This window comes from Vombatus ursinus, unplaced genomic scaffold (assembly GCF_900497805.2).
Source record: "Vombatus ursinus unplaced genomic scaffold, bare-nosed wombat genome assembly UNPS02014171.1, whole genome shotgun sequence".
Taxonomy (NCBI): Eukaryota; Metazoa; Chordata; class Mammalia; order Diprotodontia; family Vombatidae; genus Vombatus; species Vombatus ursinus.
The window spans coordinates 787985-790976 of record NW_020953949.1 but is presented as its reverse complement, the minus strand read 5'-3'; the positions used below and the strand labels follow the sequence as shown (position 1 = coordinate 790976).

General features: G+C 31.0%; 1 non-coding gene across 1 annotated transcript; it reads left to right on the top strand.

The window, feature by feature from the left end:
* Positions 1–1928: 1928 nt before the first annotated feature.
* On the top strand, positions 1929–2030 carry LOC114041363. Its single transcript, XR_003568920.1, has one exon. It is a non-coding gene; the product is annotated as a U6 spliceosomal RNA (small nuclear RNA).
* The last annotated feature ends 962 nt before the right edge of the window (positions 2031–2992 follow it).

Genomic DNA, 2992 nt, shown 5'->3' with positions numbered 1-2992 from the left:
AAATAAAATAAAATAAAAGGAAAAAAATATACTGCATTTCTATATAATAACAAAATCCAAGAGGCAATAATAGAATGGGGAATACCATTCCAAATAACTACAAAGTGCTAAATGTATCTAGGGAATCAATCTAACAAAGTATACAAAAGCCTTGTATAGTTTCAATTACAAAATGCTTCTTAAAGAAATTTTTAAAATAATTTATGTAACTGCAGGAATTTTCAGTGCTCATGATTGGGCCATGCCAATATAAGTAAAATTATAATTTAATTAAATTATTGCTTCTATTATATATTATATATAATTATAATTTAATAAAATTATTAAAATATTAATTAAAATTATAATTTAATCAATATAATTAAAATGACAATACTACCAGAGTTAACTTACATGCTTAATGTAAAACCAATCAAATTATCAAAGGAATACTTTATAAGATTTTAATTCCTTTAGAAAAACAGGAGAGTTCTAGAATATCAAGAGAAATGATTAAAAAAAAGATAGGACTGAAAGGGGAATAGCACATCCTAACCTCAAACTTTACTATAAAGCAGCAGTCATTAACACCATCTGGTTTTGGTTAAAAAATAGAGAGGTAAATCAACTGAACAGACTAAGTAAGTAAAAGCAGAAACAATGGAACTCAATAATGGAATTCAATGAACTGGAAAAGATTTACACAGTTACACAGGAAAGAATTCTGTATTTTTTTTAATCTGCTGGAGAAACTGGAAAACAATATGGAAGAAATTAGGCTTAGATCCACACTTTACAGCACATTTTACTATACATTCTAAATTAGATTATTCTAAAAATTCTAGATTAATTTAATATTAAAATCATACTATAAGAAAATTAGAAGTGAAGCAGATCATATACTTCTCACAGCTATGGGTAAAAGATGTATTCTTAACCAAACAAGAGATAGAGGTAATTACAAAAGATAAAATAGGTAACTTTGATTACTTAATATAGAAAAGCTTCTGCATTGACAAAATTAATGCATCTAACATAAGAAGGGAAGTGCTCAAATGGGAAAAATATTTGTATCAAATTTCTCTGATAAGGGTGTGGCGTCCAATATATGTATAAATAATTAGTAGATATATAGAGACCAACAGCCATTTCCCAATAGAGAAATAAACAAACAATTCTCAAAAGAAATGCAAACTATTAATAGCTACATAAAAGAATTTTCTAAATCACAAATAATAAGAGAATGTAAATCGAAACAACCCTGATGCTTTATTACATAACCTGCAAATCAGCAAAGACAACAAAATTCAGCACACTAATACATAGTTGGTAGAGCTATGAATCAGCGCAATAATTTGGAAAACAATTTGAACTTATATAAGTAAAGCAACTAAAATGTCTATACCTTTTCATCCAGAGATTCTATTACCGGACTTATACCCCAAGAAGGCCATTGATAAAAAGAAAGTCCCAATACACATCAAAATATTTATAGCATTACTTTTTGTGATAGCCAAGAATTGGAAACAAAGTAGATACTCATTGATTGAGGAATGACTAAAACAAATTGTGGTACCTGAATGTAATGGAATATTACTGTGTTGTAAGAAATGATGAATGTGATGAATGTAGAGAAACATGGAAAGAACTATATAAACTGATGCAGAATGAAGTAAGCAGAACCAAGAAAACAATAGAATGACAACAATGTTAATGGAAAAAACCACCACTTATACACAAAATCAAAAGTGAATTTTGCAAAATTGCAAAAAACCAAACAAAGATGCATGCCTCAAAACAAGAGATATAGAAGAAATTCACATTCCATCCCTTTGCTGAGAAGGGAAGTTCACAAATGTTGCATATTGCACATATTTTCAGACTTTTTCTATGTACTGATCAGTTATATTAAATTGTCTCCTTTCTTTGGTCTTAAAAATAATATTTGTGTGCTTGCTTCCACAGCACATATACTAAAATTGGAATGATACAGAGAAAATTATCATGGCCCCTGTGCAAGGGTGACACCCAAGTAACCATTCCATATTTTTAATTGCCAGACTTTCAGGTTTTTGTTGCAAAAAGACCTGACATCAATAGAAAATTAGACATGCAAGATCTAAGAGAAATGCAAGGTAAACATCAAAGACTAATTACAAAGGACTCAATAAGGACAGATTTATATGAGGAAATGTAAATTATATGTCTAAGATCATTAGTAATTGGGCAGTTCGAAAGAAAGATTGGATTAGAACTGAGTATCATGTGATACTAAAAAGTAAACCATTTAGGAAAAGGTAAAAAGAATAATTATCTTATACAAAGGAGATAGCAGAGGAAGAACTGACACAGAGGGGTGTGTGTGTGTGTCTGTGTGTGCATATGTGCATATATGTGTGTGTGTGTGTGTGTATCTATATACATATTATATATACTATTTGTTATATGGAATGGTTCTCTGGGAGTAGAGGAACAGGGCTACTGGAGGATACTATGATGATGTAAAAAAACAAGATAACAATAAAAATAGAAGATAAGATACAGCAAACACTAGCAAAGGATGGAAATGAAACAAATATATCACCCATTTGTCTGCAGTTTAACATACTTGTCAAGTTGTTTAAAAGGTTAAGCTATCTTGGAGAAGGACAATATAGAATAAAATATAGTCACTATTCTATGGTGCCTACTTTTGCCCAGCACTCTTCTATGTGCTGGGAATACAAATACAAAAAAAAAAGTCTCAGCCCTCAAGAAGCTTACATATTAATGGAAGAAGACCCAAAAAGGAAGCTGAAAAGGCGGGGGCGGGGGGAATCCAAAGAAGTCCCAAAGCATTGCAACTGGTGGGAAAAAAGAAAAGATTGTGCTGGACCCCTTCCTTAAACAGAGATGTTGAAGTTCATGACTCTGCCTTCCAAGTCAGAGGATCCAATTAGAGGAACACAGGGCACTGTTAAAATGTGAGTACCACACCAATTAGTATGCTATTAACTGGAAACATCTATTAAAC